Source organism: Tiliqua scincoides, chromosome 4 (genome assembly GCF_035046505.1).
Source record: "Tiliqua scincoides isolate rTilSci1 chromosome 4, rTilSci1.hap2, whole genome shotgun sequence".
NCBI classification, from domain to species: Eukaryota; Metazoa; Chordata; class Lepidosauria; order Squamata; family Scincidae; genus Tiliqua; species Tiliqua scincoides.
The window spans coordinates 69,319,465-69,346,465 of NC_089824.1; the positions used below are offsets into that span (position 1 = coordinate 69,319,465).

At 43.8% G+C, this 27,001-nt stretch overlaps 1 protein-coding gene and 1 pseudogene across 1 annotated transcript in view; one reads left to right on the forward strand and one right to left on the reverse strand.

Moving 5' to 3' along the window:
• MBP (myelin basic protein) overlaps window positions 1-27,001 on the reverse strand; it is a 175,362-nt gene that overhangs the window by 48,456 nt on the left and 99,905 nt on the right. The window lies entirely within an intron of this gene.
• Window positions 5,514-5,633, forward strand: LOC136649809 (5S ribosomal RNA; annotated as a pseudogene).

Below are 27,001 nucleotides of genomic sequence, written 5' to 3' on the forward strand. Positions count from 1 at the left end.
ATGGCGTGTCCCACTGATCCACCGTCTGATCCTGCTGCTGATCCCACCATCTCCTGGTCCTGATCCACTCTCCTCCCCGCCCAATCACTGACACATTCCACACGCCTTCTCTCCGTTCTGCCCTGCCTCACCCTTTTCAATCCCAAAGTATAGCAAGGATCACCTTAAGATGAAAGTAACACTTGAAAATATTTGAGTTGATTTGGAAGTGTCTTCACTGTTCAAGTCCAAGGGTATCTTTCCTTTCCACGTCTGAGCAGATACAGGCATGCCTCTGTATCCGAGAGGGTTCCACTCCATATCTCCCTGTGGATACGTGAATCCCCAAATATGGGACTGCCCCACCCCCATCCTTCAGAGGCAAGGGGAGCGTAGTGTTGCAAAGCAAAAATCAGTACCCCAATATAGCACTACAGATTACAGTACTACATACTTATGTATCTGAATAAAAATAAAATTGAGAAGCACTACTGAAAAAAGCAAAAATATTTGGTGTGAAAAGGAATCCAGCACAATTGCCAGCAATGGCAGATTTCTTCCCCTTGGACAAAGGAGTTGTGGGGGATGGTGACAATCTGGACTGGGATCATGGTGTGTCAAAGGGTTATAATTTAATGAGGTACTTTGTTTTAAAATAAAACATCTGCAGTTAATTTCTGACGTTACGTGTTTCAAGCCTCTGGGAAACAGTTAGCAATAAGCTGAACTATATGATGATAATAAAATACATCAGCAGTAGAACATTTGCTAGCAATAATGCAGATATTTTAATTCACTACATATCCCTTCATATTTCCACTTCACCTTATGCTTTGAAATTAATGTGGAAACATATTTCACAACTTTTATTAACTATTATTTACATCACAATATTGACATATATTCAGTTGCATAGTACCATGACGGCTGGAACTGTTAATTTTTGAAAAGAAAAAAGAGGAGGAGCCCAGTTCCTTATGGTTTTACAAAATGATCATTTTCCAGCTTAACTGTTTTCAGACTTTCTACTTTCAGAGAACACTTTCCACATCAGTTTGCCTACCAAAGAAACTCTGTATGTGTACCAGAGAACCCTTGTGCAGTGGAGGGGACTCTGAGCCATATTTTAAGGCGTGCACTTAGTTCATATGGTGTACTGGTCAGGTTTCTCAGGTCTTGTCTGGTCCTGGTCAGGTGTACTGGTCCTGTCTGGTGTACTGGTCAGGCTTGTCTGCAAACTCAGGACCAAGCTAGATGTTACATGGGAACTCCATGATTGGAACTGCCATTTGTTTTTCTGTTTCAGAGAAAACAGAATGTGTCCAGCAATATCCACCAGCTGTTTGTCGCAGGCATCATTGTGGGCAAGGTGTCTTTCAGGGACTCCTGTTTGTCATTACCAATCTTCCTCATGAGAGCACCCCTAATAAGCTTCACCAGAACACAGTTTTAAAAGCCAGTGGGTGGCACAGATCAAATGCTCCTTTGCAAGGGGGACATGCAAATACGTATGTGTTCTGTGTTAAATAACATTGCAAAAAAAAAAAGGGGGCCTTTGTTTGCAACAGCAAGCTTGGGCACATATTAGGACAATTTTCCTTTATCCTGACTTCAAGCCCAAGTAAATTAGCTTGTGGCAAAAGAATAAAACAGAGTGAGATTAAATCTTCTCCATCAGGACCTTGTGGGATTCCTATTATGCACTCCAGCATGTCCCCAAATACCCCATTGGCAGAACTGCAGGGAGAAGAGTGCACAGCCCTTTCTGGGTCCTATTGACTATTGTCTACGGTGGGGAGGGCAAGAGGGCACTGTGCCTTCACTGGCTTCTCAAAATGCCTTTGTTTGTAAATGGCATAATCAAGCATGCCCAGGGAGCCCAGGGGCATAGTCGGTTAATTGCTTTGGTCAAAAAAGCACAAACAGGGATCAAACTATTGACAAGTCTCCCTAGATTGAAACATGCAGTTATCCCAAAGATAGGGAGATGCTCTTTACACTCTCACATAATACCAGAACCAGGGGACATCCACTAAAGTTGAGTGTTGGGCGGGTTAGGACAGACAAAAGAAAATATTTCTTTACTCAGCGTGTGGTCGGTCTGTGGAACTCCTTGCCACAGGATGTGGTGCTGGCGTCTAGCCTAGACGCCTTTAAAAGGGGATTGGACAGGTTTCTGGAGGAAAAATCCATTATGGGGTACAAGCCATGATGTGTATGCGCAACCTCCTGATTTTAGAAATGGGTTATGTCAGAATGCCAGATGCAAGGGAGGGCACCAGGATGAGGTCTCTTGTTATCTGGTGTGCTCCCTGGGGCATTTGGTGGGCCATTGTGAGATACAGGAAGCTGGACTAGATGGGCCTATGGCCTGATCCAGTGGGGCTGTTCTTATGTTCTTAGATTCTCTGTTTGGTCTGAACAAACAAGTCCACGTTCAGTCCCTACGCCCTGATCTGGAAATAATTCTTGATGCCACTTTTACTGTGTTACAGTGCAGACCTTGTTATATATCCTTAGTTTATGACTGAGGATTGCAGCCTTATTTTTCCTCCCCACATTTCTGTTTACTTTTCCAATAAACTTCTCTCTGCTTCTTTCACTTCCTATCAACCACACTTCCTGTTTGAATAACAATGAAAGTAACAGGATGCCACAAGTCTGATATTTTTCCTTCTCACTTTCAAGGGCAAACATTATTGGGTATGTTCATTTGCATCTCAGTTGTTTTACTTTAGCCCAGAGGTGTCCAAACATTTTGGCAGGAGGGCCACCTCATCTCTCTGACACTGTGTCGGGGGCCGGGGAAAAAAGGAATTAATTTACATTTCAAATTTGAATAAATTTACATAAATGAATATATTAGAGATTGAACTTATATGAATGAATGAAGGTCTTGCAGTAGCTCAAGGCCTATAAAAGGCCTTGCACAAAGCAAGGCTAGCCTTTCCTTCACTGCCAGTACTGCATCACAGATGTGAAACAGCAAGTAGTGGAGGGAGCCCTTGTCCCACAGCTCAGGTGAGAGGTTGAACAGTTGTCCTCATGCTGAGAGCAGTTGCGTCAGGCCAGCATGGGCTCCAGCAAGTCTCTGGAGGGCCAGAGGCTCATTGGAGACTGGGGGCTCCCTGAGGGCCACAAGTGGCCCCCGGGCCGGGGTTTGGGCATCCCTGCTTTAGCCAATCATTTCATAACGCATGTTTTTAGGATGCACTTATTTTCATCAGACTTCAAAATAGCCCCTTGAAAGAAGAACTCATGCCTGTCCCTGAGGACTGATTTATTCGCATCAAAGAAAGCCCATCATGTTCTGCTCAGCATGCCATTTCCACCAACAACTGATCCATGTTTAACTCCTCTATCATCCCAGATGAAAGCATTATATTTTCTAGAAATAACAAGGTTTGGTATTCCCACCAAATGGGCATTATTATTATTATTATTATTATTATTATTATTATTATTAGTAGTAGTAGTAGTAGTAGTAGTAGTAGTAGTAGTAGTAGTAGTAAGTAGTATTTATATACCGCTTTTCAACAGAAAGTTCACAAAGTGGTTTACAGAGAAAATCAAACAAACAACTCATGGCTCCCTGTCCCAAAAGGGCTCACAATCTAAAAGGATGCAAAAGAACACCAGCAGACAGCCACTAGAAAAGACAGTGCTGGGGTGAGGAGGGTCAGTTACTCTCTCCCCACTAAATAAAAGAAGAGCACCCACTTAAAAAGTGCCTCTTACCCAGTTAGCAGGAGTTCATGAGACAATGTTTAAACTGCAGGCCAAAAACGTAGACTGCATTTCTTGGAATGCATGGGAAGAGCAAAAAAAATTTTGCGTTAATGCTTTTTAACTGGAGAAAAAAATTACACTGCCCATGGTTTGGGAAGAGATCTTCACAGACAGCAGTCTCTGAAGGTCTGCCACTGGGGACAGGAAGTATTAAGACAGATAATTCACAAATGGAACTGGCTTCATCAGGAAGTGGTCTTCAAGTTTACTGTATCAGTAATATTTAACCTTTTTCATGTTAAAAGGTTGGCACACTCATGGCACACTGACAAAGTGCTAAAATTGACAAGGCACACCATCAGTTTTTTTGACAATTACAAGGCACATCATGCTGCCTGCAGGGGGCTCATAAACCCCAAATGGCCCTCAATTTGTGACACACCAATGTGCCGCAGCACAGTGGTTGAAAACGGCTGCTCTATATCAGTGATAAATACTATACATGTTTGTCCAGTCTCTCAATGTTTCCTTGTACTGTGATTTTTTAAAAATATATGGCATTCTGTTATGTTTTATCATTTTTTCTTTGCTCTCCCTCCACCCTGGAAAATTTGTCCCTTGCACTTGACTCCTAAAAGTGACTCAACGTGACATGAAGAACAATGGTGGCAAACGGTATATAACAGCACCAGTGATCGATGGAGCTGAGCACAATATCAGCTTTTCAGCCTGGACATTCTGGGGGTAAGAAATGGCTTGCACAGTACTAAGCTTTGTACCAGTTAGTGGGAGTTACTGCTATTTAAAAAACAAAACAAAAAACACCATCCTTTTTTTAAAAAAAGAAAAATGTAGCTAGCTTTTCAAATATGTATAGTATTCTTCAGTATAACATGGTATAAAAAAGGCACACAGAAAGAAAGATGTGGGTTTACCAAGTCAAAACTATAGGAATGGTAATCAAGAAGCAGCTTCCAATGCTTTAGTGTCTGAAAAGGACTTTTTGAATTCTACTAATGAGTTCTTCCTCCACTAAGATATTTCCACTGAGGTTAGGACACGTAGCGGACTTGTAGAAGACCTGGATTGGTTAGTGATATTATGAAAATGAAAGTTCCCAAGGAGTAAAGAGGAAGACAGACAAAGTTATCAGTGGGACAGCTGAGAACACCCTATCTTTCCCCTGTAACTATAATGGGAAGGGCTGTAACCCAGTGGTGTTATACACTTTGCTCATATGGGAGCATAGGGTCAATCCTTGATGCTGCTGGTTAAAATATTTTGGGTGGTGGTGCTATGAAACATACCTGCCTGGGAACGGAACTAGCCAATGCTAACTAGAGCTGGGCCAGCTTTAATGACAGCAGAACACAGTTGTAAAATGGCTTTCAGAAGCAAGAGCAGTGTGCCGCCATTTCAGAAGTGCTGCCATAAATGGTGGCAACACTGGAGGCTTGCAGCTGGACCCAACTACTCCCACATTGAAGGTAAGCCAACTACACCCCACACTGAAGTGGGGTGGACAGAACGGGGAAGGGATCCAGGCCTCAGGGGGACATAGTGGGGGTGGGCTCATATTGACAGCAATGGCTCTGCCAATGTCCTCCATTCTGTTTTGGCCATGACATGTTCCTTTTGCTTCTGTTTGGACTTGTGCCAGCTAAAGAGCTGGTGGAGGTACAAGTGGACCCATAGAGGCCCATGGGGAAGCAAAGTGTGATGAGTAAAAGAAACGTTCACTTATCTCTCCACCCCCAAATGGCTTCTGGACTCCTGCAGAATACAGAGGAGCCTATGCCACTGCAACTGACAGCAACTGTTACCCTGCACATGCCCGATCTCGTCTGATCTCAGAAGCTATGCAGGGTCAGGCCTGGTTAGTACTTGGATGGGAGACCGCCTGGGAATACCGGGTGCTGTAGGCTTGTACCATAGTCTTTCGAGACTGAAGGTTGCCAACCATTATGCCACTGCATCTTGCAGGCAGCTTTAAGTTAGGATTGGGCTGTAAGAGAGCTGCTGCTAGTCACCTCTGACAATAATAGCCTTGATGATGTATTGCTTCAGTTCAGCCACTTCCTTACACAGGTGCAATCTAGGTATCCACAGATCCAGCAACTACAGATTTTAACTCACCATGGATGCCACTGGATGCCGGGATCACCTTTTAAATGCCTTTAAAATGGAAAGAAAGTGCCAAAATCACATTTCTTACCTTCACACAATCAAACTGTGCAGTTTCCTAACCTCTCAGGGTTAAAAAATAGCTCAAAGGATGCACTTCTGGGTTACGTGGAAGTTCTCTGCTCCTCCCAGTGCCACCCCAGAATACACTGCAATGCTATAAGCCCATTGGCTTATAGCAACTCCATAAAGAAAGCACATTTTCACAAAGGTAAGCATTGAAATCATGCTAATGGGCATGCCCCCTGTATCCATGGATAACTGAAACCATGGATATGGGATCCGCGGACATGGGGGCCACCTGTATCAGGAAATATGGTACGCCATGGGGAAACTACACTGAACAAGATCATTAGATCCACATTGGAAATTACTCATGTCTAATCAGCCTGCACTATTACTTGCAATGTAATCTCACTCGCATGACTAGACATTCAACTCTAATTAATCATGTCATTAATTAGATGCCTGCTCAGACGCACATGAATGAACATGTCCTAGGTGCATAGTCACCAAATCACTTTTGAGCAGCCTAATGACTGAAAGCATTTTTTCTACATAAAACCTCAAGGTGATACCTTTTTGGTTCCTGCAGATGATAATCCATTTGCTGCTTACTCTGCACTGTTTGAAAAGCTCAGGAACAACAAACTAAAATCTGGTTGCACAGTTACCACCGAGAACATAAACCACGTGGAAAGACACTGGTTTGAACCATGTCCTGTCACTTCACACAATTTTTCTAATAATGAAAGGGGAATCATGAGAACTTCTGCAAAACCTCTGGTCTTCTCACTACACTTCCAATCATCTTTGCATGAGGAACTATTTGTATGGGTTTGCAGACTTCAGTAATGCTTGCATCAGCTCAGTGTTGGGGGACAGTATGTTAGGTGTACTTCTAACACTCACTGAATGTGCGATCTAGCTGCTGCCAGAAAGGATGGACAGTTCCATAGACAAGATGTACTCACACTATGTACACACATAATCCCAGCTTCATAAAAAAGTTGCCCTTTGTAAAGAGAAAGCAAAGAGTGGCCAGTTGGGTTGCTCTTTGCAGCGGCTCTGTTCCTGCAGTGGAGGGCAGCTGCTGTAAGGGTGAAGGCAGTGCTCCCACCCACTTGCCACCCGCCTGCTGGTGATCAGATCTGCGGTTGGTTAAATCCATGGATGCCATGTCTGCAGAGGAGGAGGGCCCAAAGCAGTTCGATCTGAATGTTCACAAAAGAAAACATATTATGACCGCAGAGCCCATTGAGCTTTAGCCCCTGGGAAGCACGGTGCAGCCTGTAGCATGCAATCAACAACAAAATTTTTAAGTTCAATCAACAACGAAAATTTAAGATCAATAAGATCGCTGCAGCTTTCAGCGTGGCTCCAGGACAATCCTGCCACCTGTAGTCCCCAAATCTGAACTTTGTTTTATTCAGAGGCAGTGGTTTGTCAAAAAGAACAGTAACAAGGGAACCACCATTGAATTAGGCTTCCATTCAAAGCCTCTGTGTTGATTCTTTTGCACAGCTCTGAATAAATTAGCTAACCACAATCAATGCAATATCACTAAAGAATAGTTGGCAATTTTAATTTGCAGTTTTATGAACATCACAAAGGGGGAAAAAACCATAACAAGAAACAGAAATTATACTCCAGAGAGCTATAATCGGCAAGATTCTTGAGCAAATGCTATCTAAATAGCTGAGTGAGCATGCCCCTTTATGAATACTTACTTCATGTGGAATTAACCCTCCTTTCGAAACCAAGACAGCAGCAAAAATAATGCTCAATAATTGGCTGAATGGGCAAATATGAAACAATGTTTTATTTATGCAAGCAGTGGATTTGTGCAGGTTTCTGGGATTTTGCTTGGAGCATTTTGCATAATTCAGAATAAGAAATGTGTAAATGAAAGAGGATAAATTCAATCAGATTTGCTATTTTGGGAAAGAATGCTTCCTTCCCAGACAGTATTTCAGCCAGTGAAAAATGCTATGAAATTGATTTTATGGATATTGAAGAAAGGCAAACTGCAAAATGATAGCAACATTGCCTGTTGAAATCAGACAAATCATCAATTACATTGGGTCAGTGGCATAGCTAAGAGGGTGCAGGGGGTAGCAGCTGCACCGGGCAACAAGCTTTAGGGGGCAACAAGCTGATCTTGAGACTAGTGACCAAAATTGGGGAAAAATTGGTATGTACGAATAATACCATCATGTTATATATCATTGGAGAAGTAATTTAATGCAGAATGCAATGAAACAAACCTCATTGGAATATCTGTATTCTATCAAAACTTATGGCCAATAAACCATAAGTCTCATGTGGTTTTTTAAAAGCCCGGGTGTGACATCACTTCCAGTTGTGACATCATTTCTGGGGCATCATTTTGAGCTTGGCGCTGGGCTACATGATCATTAGCTACGCCACTGCATTGGGTTCTATACTGTGTAATTAAACACTGTGCATTGCGTACTATACAACATTTCCGTGTCAGTAATAAAGAAGTTATTTATTAACTCCTGACCGAGGAGTTAAGTCAGATAGAGGTTAAAAGAGAAGATGTTTCAGACCTCATTGATAAATTAAAGATCAATAAGTCACCGGGCCCTGATGGCATACACCCAAGGGTTATTAAGGAATTGAAGAATGAAGTTGCAGATCTCTTGACTAAGGTATGCAACTTGTCCCTCAAAACGGCCACGGTGCCAGAAGATTGGAGGATAGCAAATGTCAGGCCTATTTTTAAAAAGGGAAAGAGGGGGGACCCGGGAAACTATAGGCCGGTCAGCCTAACATCCATACCGGGTAAGATGGTGGAATGCCTCATCAAAGATAGGATCACAAAACACATAGACGAACAGGCCTTGCTGAGGGAGAGTCAGCATGGCTTCTGTAAGGGTAAGTCTTGCCTCACGAACCTTATAGAATTCTTTGAAAAGGTCAACAGGCATGTGGATGCGGGAGAACCCGTGGACATTATATATCTGGACTTTCAGAAGGCGTTTGACACGGTCCCTCACCAAAGGCTACTGAAAAAACTCCACAGTCAGGGAATTGACAGGTCAGAGAGACAGGTCCTCTCGTGGATTGAGAACTGGTTGGAGGCCAGGAAGCAGAGAGTGGGTGTCAATGGGCAATTTTCACAACGGAGAGAGGTGAAAAGTGGTGTGCCCCAAGGATCTGTCCTGGGACCGGTGCTTTTCAACCTCTTCATAAATGACCTGGAGACAGGGTTGAGCAGTGAAGTGGCTAAGTTTGCAGACGACACCAAACTTTTCCGAGTGGTGAAGACCAGAAGTGATTGTGAGGAGCTCCAGAAGGATCTCTCCAGACTGGCAGAATGGGCAGCAAAATGGCAGATGCGCTTCAATGTCAGTAAGTGTAAAGTCATGCACATTGGGGCAAAAAATCAAAACTTCACATATAGGCTAATGGGTTCTGAGCTGTCTGTGACAGATCAGGAGAGAGATCTTGGGGTGGTGGTGGACAGGTCGATGAAAGTGTCGACCCAATGTGCGGCGGCAGTGAAGAAGGCCAATTCTATGCTTGGGATCATTAGGAAGGGTATTGAGAACAAAACGGCTAGTATTATAATGCCGTTGTACAAATCGATGGTAAGGCCACACCTGGAGTATTGTGTCCAGTTCTGGTCGCCGCATCTCAAAAAAGACATAGTGGAAATGGAAAAGGTGCAAAAGAGAGCGACTAAGATGATTACGGGGCTGGGGCACCTTCCTTATGAGGAAAGGCTACGGCGTTTGGGCCTCTTCAGCCTAGAAAAGAAACGCTTGAGGGGGGACATGACGGACACATACAAAATTATGCAGGGAATGGACAGAGTGGATAGGGAGATGCTCTTTACACTCTCACATAATACCAGAACCAGGGGACATCCACTAAAATTGAGTGTTGGGTGGGTTAGGACAGACAGAAGAAAATATTTCTTTACTCAGCGTGTGGTCGGTCTGTGGAACTCCTTGCCACAGGATGTGGTGCTGGCGTCTAGCCTAGATGCCTTTAAAAAGGGATTGGACAAGTTTCTGGAGGAAAAATCCATTATGGGGTACAAGCCATGATGTGTATGCGGAACCTCCTGATTTTAGAAATGGGTTATGTCAGAATGCCAGATGCAGGGGAGGGCACCAGGATGAGGTCTCTTGTTATCTGGTGTGCTCCCTGGGGCATTTGGTGGGCCGCTGTGAGATACAGGAAGCTGGACTAGATGGGCCTGTGGCCTGATCCAGTGGGGCTGTTCTTATGTTCTTATGTTCTAAGTTTGGGAATGGTAAATGTATAACTTCTGAATCCCTGGTTTAAAAAAAATGCTGCCTTGATTTATGGTTGTATCGTGTAAAGCAGGGGTCCCCAACCTTTCAGCTGAAAGGACCACATCACTCAGTCTTGCTCTTATGGTGAGCTGCAGTCAGGTCATTTATAGCTATTTTGCACACAACTCTAAGAATTGTCACAGTACTGTAAAATATTTGCAATATTTGTAGCTGTGATCCTCTCTCTCTCTCTCATTTCCCCCCACAAAAGCGAGCCAGTCCAGCAGTCACTTTTTCCAGCAGAAGGTGAAGAGAAGATGTGGGTGAGAGAAAAGACGAAGTGATGAGTATGTAACTATAATGCTACTCGACAGGCTGCTCAAAATGTGCTGGTGAACTGGATGCGCATCCTGGGCAATTATTTGGGACACTGGTGTAAAGTGTCACATACCTGTCTTTCACTACAGGAAAGGCAGATGGATAAGATTATGAATAAACTGCAGGGGGTTGGTTTTCTCTCACCCTTACTTGCACTTCATTCTGCCAGAATTTCTGCCGGCCCAGCATCCTGTGAATGTAAACTGGCAACTGCACCTATTTTTATACATGGCATCCAAGTTTTAATCAATTACATATTGCAAAAGTGGTTCCCCCACCCCCAACACACACTGCTCAATATTTATATCAAGTGATGTAGGTATATGCTAGATTGTAAGCTCTTTTGGGACAGGGAACCATTTATGTATTTTGCTATGCTAATCGCTTTATGAACTTTCTTTTTGTTGAAAAAAGTATATATATATTCTTAATAATAATAATAATAATAATAATAATAATAATAATAATAATAATAATATAGACACCTAAACGTCTACCTAGCTTCCTGGTTTACCAAAATACTCAACAGGAAGTGGGAAGCATGATGATTACCAGGACACGATTTCAGTGGCAGGTTAGCGCTACAACACATATATGATACTTCTAAACTATAGGAAGAGGTGTATGTTGCAGTAGCCAACAGTGGAAGAGCTGCTGGTAGATGGCAAGTCTAAACATAATTGCTTGTAAGTTAGTAAAACCAAAAAGACTTGATCCAAAGTAAATAGAATCAGGTTGCGGTTGTTGTTTTTAATTTCACTTTAACCGGCTTCTAATATATAGATAATCCTAGAAGATATCTCTTTCTTATTGGTCCAGGTCACATGCTTTTCCTGTAGAAGTAGTGTTCAACTGTGCCTTCCAATTATAAAGAAAATATGTCAAGGAAAGTTATTCATTCATACCAGCTTCCTTGTTCAGACATAGTGACTACACAAAACAGGCCCAACAAAGCAGAAATAAAGACTCAAGAGGATGAGAATATACTATAAATTGCTCTTTGGTGTGCCTTCCTTTTTGCAAACATTAGCGTTCATATTAGAGTTGTTTCCAGAAAATCAGAGAAAATATGTATGCATAATTTAAAATTGTACAGAGAATGTAAATGGTTGCCATTCGCTGCAAACAGAAAAACCTAAATCTCTGGTCAACCAGACAGGAAATTAAAATTAAAGCTTGTAGGATTTAAGGACTCTAAATCCCTGAAGATTGAGAAGGAAATAAAATTTGAGTAATCAAAATATCTCTAAGTATGACAAGCTTTTTTCCCCCAGAATAGCAAGCTGCATTCACAGGCTGCTTTTACAAAATGAGAGAGATCTTGGCAAAAGAGAATTTCATCCCAAAACATGAAATGTGATCAATGCATATACACAGGTTTCCATTAGCAGATTCCTTTCCAAATCATACCCTCTCTTTGTGAAATGGTGCTACATGATGGAAGAGAATTCCATGACCAGCACCTTGGCATTCACTGCTGGATAGGACTACTTTCATGCTACCTAATAATGGTTGATGCTGTCATATGAGTCTTTATTTTGTGTTTGTCCTTCATTCCACAAGACAGAGGGATAATACAAAATCAAAGTTGAGCTGTGGGCAACCTAATCCTAACCTGCCCTGGAGCAGGCAGGCAGGTTGGCTGCCCTGCATCCAAAGCAGGGTTGGGCTGAAATTGGTGCAGCCCGGAACAAGGGAAATTGCTTCACCTTACCCTGTGTTGTGTTGCCCCATGTTGTGTAGCCCCAATGGGGCTACTTGGATCTGCACTACCTAAAGAGGTGGCGCAGATTCAAACAGCCCGGAGCTGCCCCAGGCTGCCTGGGAATGGGGTTAGGATCTGGCATAAGGGGCCGAATCCTGGCCCTGCTCTCGCTTACCTCCTGCCTGCCCACCCTCCCCTGCCCTGAAACACCTCCCTCCCGCTCTCCCCATGCCCCGCCAGACCTTGCACCAACCAGGCTTGGCTGGTGTGGACTCATCTTTTAGGTAGGCTGAGCGGGTCCCATGCCAACCTCCAGAGGCCAATGCACGTCTGTGCATGGGCCTCCCTCCTCCAGATATACTGTGAAAGTGCTTTATGGTACTTTTATGACTGTCTTGGGTGAGCACAAAGGACTTGCATCAGCCCAGGATTCTGTCAGAATAGTGCCCACAATCTTACTTAACTCTCTGCATGGGAAAGCAGTGGCACCAATGTGGTGTCAGCTGAATCCTGAGAGAGTTTCTGCCTTGGGAGGCCTCTGTGGGGAACCCCCTTCCCCTGATAAGATCCTACTGGCCTGGTGGATCAGCTTGGATATTGCTGGCACAAGTGATATTGCTAGCATAAGTCTGTGTTGATTGAGGAAGGCGGATCAGGTATGGGAAAGGTGTTAGGGATTGATGGGTGCCACCACTGCCAAGCCTGCCTCATTTCTGGGCCCAATCCGCCCCCTACCTGCCCAATCTTCTCTCTGCTCCATCCCTTCCTCGCCTCCCTTTCAGCCATTGTAAGTCATATCTGAGGCAGTGGGTATCCACAGTCCATCATGGTGTGGACCTGGCCAGTTGCCACTCTCCAGTGTAGCCAGGCTGTGCTCTCTGGTGTTACCATGTTTGTGACTGCTTGGAAAAGCATTATGTAAGTGGAACACGTATCCCTCCAGCATAGTGTGCATTTACCACTGAGTCATAAGATGGTGAAATAGTCCACTGTCCCAGATTTATTTTTATTTACTTTGAAAGCTTTTCAGCCACCCATAGGGGAAAAACATTTAAAAAAACTGCAACATAAAAGTACATATGACAAAATAAATAGCACCGGCCAAAACAAAGCATGACAAATAAGAGAGCAGAGCTATAAAACTCGTATATTGTACCACTAGAGTGAGAAAACAAATAAATCTGAGTTTGTAGCACCAAAATGAAACAGCCGAAGCTGCTTGAAATATGTGTTCCTTCTCTCAGGAGTGGCCTTCTCTCAAGAGGGCAACTACAGGATCCTGCCAGCTAAGGATACATGTGAGCTCAAGCTTGGCCCTGCCACTGCTCTGTGGGTTTCTCCCTCCCACTGTCTTTCTAATTGTTCTCTTCTGCCAGTGTCCTCTGCAGGATTAAACAAAAACCCCTTTTCTGAGTGACACAACTCTCCCTCTTCTATTGGCAGACCAGCCTCTTCCTCTCTCTCCCACGTACCCTATTCTGCCTCACATCCAGAAAAGCAAGGCTTCCTCTTAAAGTGCTGACGGAAAGGCCTCAATGTATCAATTCTATACTACTCTAACTTGAACCGTCAGAACTCAGAACTGCCAAAACTTTTCTTCTAAGAAAAAAAAATGCAATGCTATTTTTTAACCAGTAATTCATGATTGCTCAAGTAACCCCCTTTGTCTTTGGGTTTTGGCTCTTGTTAAGTGAGCATCGTTTTAGCAAGGCCTGCCAAGATTTTGGACTGACAATCAGCCTGAAGAAAACACAGGTCATGGTTCAGGATGTGGACTCACCTCCCTGCATTACAATCTCTGAGCATGAACTGGAGGTTGTCCATGACTTTGTGTACCTTGGCTCAACGATCTCCGACACACATTCTCTCGATACCGAGCTAAACAAGCGCATCGGTAAAGCAGCTACCACGTTTTCCAGACTCACAAAGAGAGTCTGGTCCAACAAGAAGCTGACGGAACATACCAAGATCCAGGTCTACAGAGCTTGCGTCCTGAGTACACTTCTGTACTGCAGCGAGTCATGGACTCTTCGCTCACAACAGGAGAGGAAACTGAGCGCTTTCCACATGCGCTGCCTCCGACGCATCCTCGGCATCACCTGGCAGGACAAAGTTCCAAACAACACAGTCCTGGAATGTGCTGGAATCCCTAGCATGTATTCACTGCTGAAACAGAGACGCCTGCGTTGGCTTGGTCATGTCGTGAGAATGGATGATGGCCGGATCCCAAAGGATCTCCTCTATGGAGAACTCGTGCAAGGAAAGCGCCCTACAGGTAGACCACAGCTGCGATACAAGGACATCTGCAAGAGGGATCTGAAGGCCTTAGGGATGGACCTCAACAAGTGGGAAACCCTGGCCTCTGAGTGGCCCGCTTGGAGGCAGGCTGTGCAGCATGGCCTTTCCCAGTTTGAAGAGACACTTTGCCAACAGTCTGAGGCTAAGAGGCAAAGAAGGAAGGCCCATAGCCAGGGAGACAGACCAGGGACAGACTGCACTTGCTCCCGGTGTGGAAGGGATTGTCACTCCTGGATTGGCCTTTTCAGCCACACTAGACGCTGTGCCAGAACCACCTTTCAGAGCGCGATACCATAGTCTTTCGAGACTGAAGGTTGCCAATACAATACAATAAGTGAGCATGGAAAAATCAGCACTGGTTGCTTTATAATGCTTGGATTTCTATTATGAATCGGAGAAAATTTTTTTTATTCTGATTCACTGTGGGAAAGCATTAAACCCAATTCAAAGCATACCAGTTTTATTTCACAGCTTTCATTCATTCGTAGGATGGATAGAAAAACAGCAGCCGTGTATTAAAAACATGGAACACTTTGGGATGCAGGAAACAGAAAGCCTATAACTTATCTTGTCCAATTTGGCATGGTTTAGCAGTGTTGACTAATCCTGCAGTTAAGCTGATAACAACACAGTCTGTCTAGGATAAAAAGCTGATCTCAGATTACTGTATTAGTTAATAGCTGTAATGTGGAATCACAAAGGTTATGAAATATGGGAAGAGTAGTGGATGAAAAATCATCTAATTGAGAAAAGAAAGGGTTAGAGCAACATTTCCAAAACTTCTGATGGCAGAGGCTTGCTTTTTTCTGAATTAAAATTGGAAACATAGTTCACTTCTGTGCTCTTACCCTGAGTAGACCTGGCATTGCTTCCCAGCCTCATGGGATGCAGCGGTCATCATTTCAGTGCCAATGCAGCCCTGGATGCTGCGAAGCACAGGATTGGGCTGCCCATGAGGCAGTCGCATCTGATGCAGGGAGCAACTGAGGAATTAGGCTTCAATCCTATCCAGCGACGATGTCGCTGCAGTGCAGCCCTGAGGGAAGGGAACAAAGAGGACTTTGTTCCCCGCCACTGCTGGATGCAGCGCATACCCCACTGGCACCGCTGCACTGGTGCTGGAAAACTGGATAGGATTGGGCCCCATGTCACTGGCAGAATAGGCAGACTAGAAGAAGCCTTCTTCTGCAGATGCACACTCCTGTGTTCACAGGAGTTTTTGATTATTACATTAATTAATTTCTCATGGCCCCTTTACAATCTTCAGAGCACACTGATGGGCCCCAGCACACAGGATGCAACAGCTGTATTGGGATTGTTTGGGCATCATAAGCCCATGCATATGATTTTACATGGCTACAGAATCACTTGCCCGGACACCTGGCAATGCGCACACCTTCATCAAGGGGCAAAAGCCAAACCTAAAGTTAGAGTTGAGATGACTAATCAGAGAATTTACCAAGATTCTATATAGCGTTAATTACTACCTTCATATTTTTCTTTCATATTACCTTATCCTGCTGGCCTTAGGAAAATAGAGGAGTGAGAAAATGCAATAGTGGATGGGCAGTGGAAGGGACAGGGACGGATGGGGAATGTTTCTGAGAAGGGGTGGGGAAGAAGACGGAATAGGGTGAGAAGGGGCAGGATCTATGGCACTCATGTGCAGCCATATCTTATCCCCCTTCCCTTTCCCTTACTCTCCTTGGTTCTGTGTCAGCTGGTGCAGAACTGAGGAGGTCCATAGGGAAAGCAAAGGCTTTTCCCAGGATAAAGAAACAAAGAAGAAGAGATTTCTGCAACTGCCCTCCCACTGGATGCAGTTCACACCCCACTGGCGCTTGTGCATTGGCCAGGGATTGGCACTTGGATAGAACTGAGACATACATCTTAATCCCACAGCAAATCCATTGTGGATTTGCAGTCTAAATTTTCATCAAAACAGAAAACAAAACAGTGCATTGGACTTAGCATATCCCCAACCCCAGTTAGCTATTGGTTCCATCACTTCTGATAACAATCACAAAGCATCTCAAAATCATATCCCACAAAGTGAATGAAGAGACAAGCTAACTGCACTTGGAGCAAAGGGGAACCATCTCTATCCAGAGGCAGCCCATGGAGTCCATGAAGTCCATGTTCAGCTTAACTTTGTCTTGCTATACAACATTTTATTATGGGTAAGTCCAAATCCAAATTACGGTTTTGTTAGTGTTTGGTCAAGTCCTACAAATCCTCTCTGGAAGATTAACTTCCATTTTCACATCACTTTATTTCAGCAATGTCACTTGTAATCTTCTTTAAAGGATAGTTGACACTCAAACTGGCAATCTTTTCTATGTTGTTGGGCAACGTGAGCCAGCTGTTCCTCTTGATACCTCTTGTATAGTGTAGTATGTGATCTGGGACAAATAACCTTCTCTCTCTATGCACACAATTTGCAGCTTCCCCTCCCTCAAAAGAGGGAATCAGAAGGACTATGGGAATCTGAAACACTCACATACACACCCGTTGTCCATACATTCGCTATATTGATTTTTACTTACATGGATCACAAATGTTAATATCATATAAGGTCCAGGAAGAGGCATCTGGTTCATGTGAGCTGTGACGACAATTAAAAATTGCACCAAATAGCTATGTGAAATACACTGCATGATGGATGCGCACCCATGCTCAGTTTTGTAATGAGTTTCAAGCCAACATCTCCCTTCTCCACCTTTGCCCCTACTCTCTGCCCCCCCTTTTTTTGCCTTGCTAAAGCCAGTTGATGCACATTATTATGGTAAGCTAACTTTTATTAAATCTGTTTTTAAACTTTTTTAAAATTTTTATTACTCTTTGATGTAGTAGTGTTATTGTTACTTATTCTATTTTATTATGCAATACAATCTTTTCCATATGGCAGGACTCTCCAAACCCCAGCCCACGGGTTGGATCAAGCGTTTGGAAAAAGCCCCTCCCCCATCTGCATCCCATGCCCAGATCAGTTTGAAAGAAACACAGCACCATGGCAGAATGGTAAGCGCCATTGGGACAGGGAGAGCTTTTTGGAAACACAGTGATTTCTAGTTTGGAGACCTCTTCCTTATGATATTAGGCATTTAGGGTGGTTCTGGGGTGCACTTGGAATGGCACTGAAAAAAAGTTAGACTTTTGCTCATAAATTATTAAAAATATAATAACTATACAGGTGCGGCCCCGTATATACAGGAATTCCATTCTGGAACACCCTGCAGTTAAGTGAAACTGTGAATATGAGCTAGCGCCTCCCACTACCCTCCATAGATGAGGGCAGCTCTGCTTCCCTTACCTCCAAAGGGTCCTCTGAGCCCAGCAGAGGCTGCAGATGTCTGTCCTCAGCTGGGCTCAGGCTGCACTCAGACTGAGCCCGGTAGTGTCAAAAAAATGCTACTTCCAGATTCTCTGTGAAACTGGAAGTGATGTTTTTAATGCCTTAGTGATAGACAGACCTGTGTGAATCAACCTTCAGTGGAACATTGATAATTGCGTGTCTCTTGGGAAAATGGATTTGGGTTTACTGTGGCAGAAATAGCTGGGTAACTGTCATTCATTTAATGAGAAACGGAGTGGAGAGGAAATTGAAAAGAAGATAAAGCACTGGAAAGGTATACTATTTGACATACAGTAGGCAAGATCTGGTGGAAGAGTAAACAGTGTGTGCTTTGAAGATGGAGATAGGGGAATACAGTAATTATAGCAATAAGAGGTCAAGCACAGAAATATCTGTGTGATACGAATGACCTACTTGTCACAGAACTCCATGAACACATACCATATATGGTATAAACAGCAGAGAATTTTGGCAATCCTGTTCAAGAACATTTGTTTATGGTAGTAGTTTCCAAACTTGTTCGACTGGCAGCTCCCTTTACCTACTCGATCAGTGATTTTCAACCTTTTTCATCTCACAGCACACTGATAAGGAACTAAAATTGTCAAGGCACACCATCAGTTTTTTTTATTATTGACAAGGCACACCATGCTGTTGATGGGGGCTCACGTCCCCCCAATGGCCGTACAAATAAATGACAATGCCCCAAACTCCCGCGGTACACCTGTGGACCATTTGCAGCACACCAGTGTGCCTCGGCGCAGTGGTTGAAAATGGCTGTACTAGCCCATTGGCTGGCTACCCATTATGGCTATAATCCTATACATTGTATAACAGCGGAGGATTTTTCACAAGGATTCCACAGCTCTCCTGGCTGGTTTCCATGGCTCCCTGGGGAGTCATAGTTCATAGTTTGGAAACCACTGGTTTATGGGTTTGATCAGGGAACAGAGTTAAGGCAGCACTTCTGTCTGCGTCTTCCAGCGCTGACTGCCAACATTCTCCAGATCACTAAATCATAATTAAAACTACGTACAATACCAGGGATATAGTTTTGCTGTAGTGTGGACTAAACTGGTACCATCTCACACATGTAACGTGCATAAAAAGGTTGCCCATTACTACTATAGAAAGCACCAAAGCAAACATTGCATTGTGGGAGGGTCACTGAAGCCATTTGTTGGCAGTCAAATGATTCTGAGTAACAATTAAGAGCTCAATCCTGAACTTGGCACTTTGGCTTTCTACAAGAGCGCACTGTTGCAACTGTGCCGTGAGGCACATCTGCGAGGCTTACCACCGGGCCAGCGCCTGTGCTAGCCCAGTGCTGGCTGGCTCTGGGCTAGTGCCGGGTGGGCACCCATCCTCCACTGCTTGGTGGTCTCACTGACTGCTGAGCCATTGCATGGTAAGCGGGGGTGGGGAGGGAGGTGGGGAGGAGGCATTCTGGGGAGGGGGAGGCAGGCGGAGGGTGGAGAGAGGGTGGGGAGGAGGTGTGACGGGGAGGAGGGGCAGAGAGAGGACAGGTGGGAGGCAACCTTTTCTTCGGCGGTAAAGTGAGTAGCCCCATTGCGGGGCTGCTTCCCTTACCTGGGAGAAGGGGATGAAAGTCCTTTGGGCCTTTGGCCCTTCTCCTGAGGCGCCATCCGCGGCAGGCTGAGGCACGCAGGATGCAGCAGGAGCCATTCTTGGCGACGCTGCAGTCGCGCGCCCTGGGCAGCTCCGGATTGGGCTGCCCGACATCTAAATGGTCCAAGAAATCAATACATTTCAGACCTCATTCTACATCTGAAAGAACAGGGCAGATGCATTAACTAGACAAGAAATCATTCTCTTACAGCATTGTTGTTCAGGCTTATTGAAAACAGGAAACATATACAGAACACGGCCAACTGCTAATGGATATTTCCAATGTGCCTTCTGAGACAGGATTCTAGTGCATGAGGGGACTGTTCCTTTTACTGCATATAATGAGATTCCATTTCTATGCTATACATAATGAGATTCAATTTCAATCCTGTGCATGTTTTCTCAACGGGCATACTTCCAGGTAAGTGCGTATAGGAATGCCGCCTAAGTGTTTTAAATGAACAAAAATATTCAGAGAATACTTCAGCTCTCACATCCTTTGCGAGTTAAGCTCGTCTGCACTAAATTGGCAAAACTGTCTATTACAGCCCATAATGAGTATGTTCCTCAGCGTGTTTTTTTAATAATTTTATTCTGGCAACCAGACACAGTACAATGAGTATATAGCCAGAAAGAGAATTGTGGATCCATCTGCTGGAAGGATTAAAAGCCTAGTTTGAATCTTTTTGGAAACAAAAAATGAATGTGAGAGTGATTAATATTCAGAATTGCCACAAATTTCATGTTTGCAAGAAAGCATGAGTCCATATGCAAATGAGTCCATATTACAGCTATACACTGGAAGTACAGAACATGACAGCATACAAACGACTTAATTACGATCATGCAGTGTTACTGCAGTACATGGGTTTGTGCCCTTCTGAATGCCAAGAAAAGGGAGGCTCAAAACTTGTGAACTTAAAGAACAGATTAATAGCATCACTATACCCCACCAGTACCAAAAATACAAAAGGACTTCTGTGACACTTTCATACATTGGAGAGGCTCCCAGGCTGCTGTGTAAATGCTTTGTGCTCCTTTCACCCTGTACAAGTACTATGCGCTCACTTTGCTCTGGTAACATCTGAAGATCTCTAGACCATGTGAGAGAAGCCTATGATGTGGCTCAGTACTATGCCAGCATTGGTCCTCCTGGCAAATGGAACAATGCCGGCATGGTTGGGCTTCTCCCATATGACCAAGATGTTCTTATTATGCTATTAAAGCAGTGTAGGAGAAGCACATGCTGCAGTGGCACCCAGGGGAAATGTGTAATGCAGAATGATGGCTCAATCCTATGCCCCACCAGTTCATAACACGCAGCGAAACCAACAGAGCACGCACTGCATTCTATGGTGGGAGAGCCATCAGACGGCCAGCAAGAGGAAAGTTAAAATGTCTTTTACTTACCTCCCAGTAGCTTGCATAATCATCAATGGTTTTCCTTCGATCCACCCCAGCTATTTTGCTGCTGAAAGTCCAAGAAGAAGAAGGGGATGGGTCCGGGCTGGGGAAAGGGGGAGAGGATCCAGCTTGCACAACTGCTGCTGAGCCTCTGCATCCTGAAGCTGCCCTTCAGCCCCTCCTCCTGAACTGCCCCCCCACCTAACCTGGACTAGCGGAGCAGCTGGTGTGGTTGTGGTGTGTGCACAGAGCTTCTGGAAGTTTATGGTGACATGATGTTTATGTCATCGCTGGGTCACTTACACCAGCAGATTGTGAGATCTGCTGTGGTAAATGGCCCCTAAGTATTGGGCCACGAGAAGGGATATATACCATATATTTTTTCCCCATGGGTTTGTTTTACAGATGGAAACACTGAACGATAAATCAAGCTAACAGGAAACTCAGAGCAAGCTAAAGCATTTTTTAAGTTTTAGAACAACTAGTATTTTAAAAAGGTAGGATGCAACCTTGAAAGTTACAAAAGTTTTTCAACTAATGCCTAATTTGTGCAGACTGTTTTCAGTGATAAGACAATGGGGTCATCATTCAGCATCAGAACATCTCTCTGCATGAAGGAGGTCCTGGGTAGCAAGGCAGGAAAACATGCGTATTTGAGATCTGGGCGAACTTCTCTCTGTCAGGTGATATTGGACGACATGGACCAAGGATCTGACTCACTGCCAAGGCAGTCTCTTACACCCTAAAAGAAGCTGCTGGAATAGATATATAATTAGGTTGAAATTCAATCCAACTTTGCATGACCTGTTTCTCTGCCACTATCAGGAATTTACACATCTGCTGGCAGGCAGAGAATATAAGGGTCATGAGATTAAAATAATTGGCAGTGAACTTTTTGAAGTTGTGCCAGCTGTAGAGTCAATTTAATGGAATTATCTAGAGCTGGGCCTCCTTATAAAGATGCAAATAATACAGGAATGAGCAGATATAGGATATAATAATAAAGTATATAACATTATCATAATGAACTGGCAAGAAGCAATCAATTTAAACAGATTAAAGATGGTGGCTTATTAATTTTTAAAGTTCACAACAACATGAAAATACCTTTCATGTATTTGAAGGAAAAACAAGGAATTTTTAGGATCAGTTGAGAAGGAACACAAGGTGGTCTTATGCATGATCATCGTACCTTGGGCCTTCAACTAGACATCACTTTTGCAACTTACAGCAGTTTGAAAAATCAGAGGAAGCAGCATGATAACATGGTAATGAACTTCGGCTCCCATGAGTACTTCCCATGAGAACTTAAATATATTTTGTAAAGCAGAACTTAAATATATTTTGAACTCTACAATTTTGGGGCAACATAGTCACCTATGGGTTGTATAGATTTGGAAATTCCTTTTCCCAATAACCTTGGAAAGAGAAAATAAGCTAAGCACAGTTGGCAAGACCATTTGACAAACTTATCCTATTTGGGTTTTACAGAGGTGTATCTCACGATTGCCATTCTAAGTCCTGGGCTGATGGTCCAAAAGGTGCTCTGTCATTTGGCGGGTTGCAGGTGCCAGTGAAAATGCTTGGGGGCAATGGGCAACAGTGGCCCACTGAACCTACACCACCCTCCAATAGACCAGGTAGGTCAACAGTGGGGGTGGGCTGGGGTGGAGAACACGCCAGGATGGGGGCAATTCAGGAGTGGAAAGGGGACAATCTCAGTGGCAGTTGTGTATACTGAGATTATATCCCCCCTTCCTGGTCTGGCTTCGACTCCAGGAATCTCCTTGGACATATGCCAGCAAAAGAGCTGGTTTATGTCTGAGAAGACCCACTGGCAACCAGGCAGCCAATGCAGAAGTAAGTAAATACGTTTTTACTTACCTCTCCTGGGGTGGACATCCTGGGCTGGTGGGTTGCTGGGCATTCTGAGCTGGATTGGGCTCTAAATATAACAGCAAATAGGCTACATTGCCTTCAAACATATCTTCCAACTGAGTATAAGTTTTATATTATATGCACACCTATCAGTTTGATCAGATACTCTGAAGACAGCCAGTTAGCTCTTTGGCAGAGAATCTTTTCCCAGGGCCGAGAACTCATGATACTTGCTAAAATTAAGCAGGTCTGATGCTGAACAGTGGATGGAGTTGGAAGAAAGGCAGGTAGGGAGGAGAAGGCAGGTGGTAGAATTGGGGGGGGCAGGTAGGTGTTGAGCCGAATGTTTCCCCTGCCTTTGACTTTCTATCCCAAAGTGTTATTTAGAAAGCTGTTTTTTTCTTCCAGTTGAGGTTACTTCTGCCCGTAGAAGCCCAATGGGAGAAGGTACAAGTGTGGGTCAGAAGAGGGTTCAGTCTTCCCCATCTACATGGCACTTTAACTGGCTGCACCTTATTGCAGATTTTGCGTATTGGGCAGTGGTTATTACATCTAGCTTGACTCTGAGTTTTCACAAAAGACAGTTTTTATATTAGTTTTCTGATCCAAAAGATTTCCCCCCCTACAGACAGACAATTTTCTTCTTTCAATTTCATGTGCATATTCCTACTTAAAAGCTCGTCTTTTTTTTTGGGGGGGGGGGGGGGAAGAGAGCTACTTAAATTCAAGTATTTATTCTTTCAATTCTACCTCCTATTTAAAATAATCACTTTTTAAGAACACAAACATGCTTTGAATCGGAAACAGGTGGGGACACTTGGATGTCAGCCGGTCTGTCCAAGAAGTCTTTTCTTAGAAAGGGAGTTTTTCAGAGTAGACATGCCGCACTGTGGGCTGAAGATAATGGGAGTCTTCAGATCCATTTAGAAGAGGGTGGGAACGAGGTTTAGTAAGCCAGAAGGAGTTTTCCATGCCTGTCCCATATCTTGTGCAGGATGTTCTGCAGCAAAGGGAGCAGATGTACTGTGTGGGGGCTGGTACCCCCTCCTCCTTCCCTATTGGCTTTTGGGATTTATTTTCCAACATGATATGATGTTGGAAATACCTAGAGTCCTGTTAAGATCTCCAGGACTGCTTTCAGTAATCACCAGGAGACTGATTCCGAGAGACTGCAGGCCAATCCTGGAGAGTTGTCAACCCCAACTGCCCACTGGATCTGCCATGTCAGAGCCACAAACAGCATCTGCTTCTGCTTCTTCTCATTGAACTAAGTGGGGCTTACATCTGAGTAGACTTGCATACAATTGTGCTATTAGTCACTATACTATGCAAGCTGTAATCAGTAAAATATCTACTCAGAAACACACCTGTGTTAGGTACAGGGCTATCTGTCAAGATTTTCAAGGTGGGAAAGTAGAAGGCTATCTGCCAAGATTTTCAAGAACTACCTCAGGTTGTTCACATGAGAGGGTAACATTTGTGGAATGTACTAGTTTGGCACCTGCCACATTCATTACAATGACGTAACCACTGTGCAAAATGTGAGGTCCTGAACCTCATCTTGCATTTCCAAAGTTGCTCTCATTGGTGAATGAGTTGTCCTATTTATAGTGTGAAAAAGCAACTGTGCCTGACATTTCTGGCTTTGACTCAGGCTACTGCGAGAAGGCAGGGTGGAAAGCATTGCCCGAGGCAAAAGAAAAGCACCAGGAAAACAGCTCAGCATTCTAGTACCAGAAACTGAACCAGTTTGGGAGGGGACCAAGTTTTAAGCCCTGTTATAATAGAAGGTCTTTATACAGACAGACCCTGGTGATCTGTGCATTGAGAAACCCCTAATAAATCAAGCATTTCATTGGTGCTATAAAAGGGATGAGAGGAGCATAGGGCAGGCACTAGAGAGCAAGCCTCCTCTGAATGCGCCTGGAATAAAGGAGAGCATTATCAAGGGTCCACTGTGATAATTGCAAGGCTTGCGAGGAGCTGCCTTCTTGTCACCACCAGGATATTTCTACACAAGTGCCAGTGTATGGAGGCTGAACATACTAGTTCTTTTCACTTCTCCTTCCCCCATTTAAAATAAAAATCTCCAGACACTAATTTCTACTGTGCAGCCCGTTGTCAGTTCTTAAAGAGACATTCCTTGTCCCTATAAAGTGGAACAGAAGTGCAGGTTCTTCCTCATTAGAAGCTATGGCTTCATGAGCCAAACTGTTCCTTGAAAGCCTTCCTTTTTGCAAATCTAACTCATATCACAGGGATTAGACTTTGAGACTGCTTCAGCACAACAGTAAGAATTGTGTAATATAAAGGAGGAGATTGGAGAGTAATTTAAAATATATAGGAAGAAATGGGTGATGGAAATAAGAAAATACTTGTATGCATTTTGCATCCTGAAGAAGTGCGATTCAAATTAATATGATTACTAATAGGCAGAGTCCTACCCAAACAGAATGCATCAAGTCCCATCAAGAGTTCGGTAAGAGTTTGGCACATGCTTGCTGCCTGATCAGTGTGTGTTTACCATGGGTGTTAGTAACTCTGGATTCAACAGGACCAATTCCCAGGTAAAGTTCAGGCCAAAAGCGAAGAAACCCATGTAGAAATCAGCATTTCCACAACAGTACATGTTTGGAAGCAAAACCCACAAGAGTTTTCTTATCCACAAGGCTTCTGTGGGTTTTTTTGTCATGGAATTTCCAAGTATTTATTTTCCACTCATTTGCTTCTTAATCCATGAGTTTGGAGCCTTTCACATGGGTTTTTGAATGTATGGTTGCAAAGCCCATGTGGTTCTTTATATCTGTGTGCTTTGAGTCTTAGGAGATGGTGAGACGGCACCCTAGACTGGTTCCTAGCGGAGCCCTCCTTGGCTATAGCTTGCCATCTTGCTGTTCTCAGTTTTAAAGGGTTTCCCTTTGCTCTTGGCAAACAGGAGATAAATCAGCAAAGGTGGCTTTTATTTGCTTGATTTGATTGGATGGCAAGTGCTGTTGGGATACATGTAGAATCAGAAAGTCTGCCAAAGGGTTATTGGCAGCACTGCACTAGCACAGCTTTTCCTTGAAGAAAAGCTTGGATTGCAGTGCACATGTGGTCACAAATCCCACGTGAATGGAAATCCATAGATGTGACTCAAGGATGTATTTTGCTATGGAGTAACTGCACATCTGGTCTGGGCCTGAGCACAGGATTACAGCCTTAAAAGTGTTTCAGTGTTGCCCCGTAAGAGTTAACAAGGTTAACTGGTTAAACCTGATGTGATGATAATGTATCATGCTCTAGTTTGGAGTTTACCTTGAAGGAGAATTTTTTTAAATTCTGTATCAGCTTTTACCCACCAAAAATTCCCTCCAAAGCTTCTATGGGCTCCCAGAGGTGCCACAAAGAACAAATTCTTCACTTTATAATGATCAAAAGCAGAGAAGGTTTGTGCTACAATTAGGACACATGATGCGATGGCCTCACAGCCTTGTCACTAGAATGAGCTTTGTACTAGCTGGTCACCATTTGGCACTAATGCCAGGACCTGCTCTGAAGGCATAAGCGTGTTTACAACTGATGGGAGAAACTGCACAGGAGGCAGATCTCTCTGAATGGCAATAACCTCACTGCATCCCGCCGGCACATGGCAGCCCCATACATCCACTAAGGGAAGGCTTAATCAGGTACATTGCTAGGGCCTCGCTTGCTCTCATTTGTGCTCGCTTTTCTCATCCTTACATAAACGAAGCACTTCAAGGCACAGCACTTACTGATTAGGAGCACAATAGCTCCTATTTCTGGCATTCTGAAAAAATCATCAGTTGCTATGGAGAAGGTTGGCTTAATTCTTATTTTTCAGATGTTGTGTTGTTACAATAATAAATTGCTACTTCTTATCATAAGCCACCTCCTGAAAAGCAACAGAAAACATAAGAAGCACTTTAGTAAGTCAGCAAGCACTACTATCTCCTTCAGTCGTTAGTGTTTTTCTCTTAATACCCAGCCTTTTAACTCTATCATAACTTCTTAACTCTATCATATTTGCTTGGTTTAACTTTTGCTTCTTTTGATCTGGTTCAAAAAGGAAGCCTATCATAAGAAGAAGAAGAACAGCCCCCCCCCCCCAATAGATTGCTCTATCTATGGAGATCTTCAGTTGCAGATATGGTTAGGATATTGCTTTTTTCTGAGAATTACACTGCAACT